Genomic DNA, 251 nt, shown 5'->3' with positions numbered 1-251 from the left:
CTTGTTAAAAAATCTGCAAGAATGTTTTCATGAGATTTTATTATTATAATATCAAAAATATAATTTTGACATAATGCTTGCCATCTTAATAATCTGGCCTTCTCTGGTTTAGATTCAATTCTATTCCTTAAGAAAGCTTTTACCTGTGTGTTATCAACTTTCAAAGTGAATTTCTTTGCAAGTAAAAATAATGGCCATTTTTCAAAAGCTCTTTTTACTGCATAGAATTCCTTCTCGTTGATATGCCATCT

Source organism: Primulina huaijiensis, chromosome 1 (assembly GCF_012295235.1).
Source record: "Primulina huaijiensis isolate GDHJ02 chromosome 1, ASM1229523v2, whole genome shotgun sequence".
In the NCBI taxonomy this organism is placed as follows: Eukaryota; Viridiplantae; Streptophyta; class Magnoliopsida; order Lamiales; family Gesneriaceae; genus Primulina; species Primulina huaijiensis.
Note: the sequence above shows the minus strand (reverse complement) of the source record.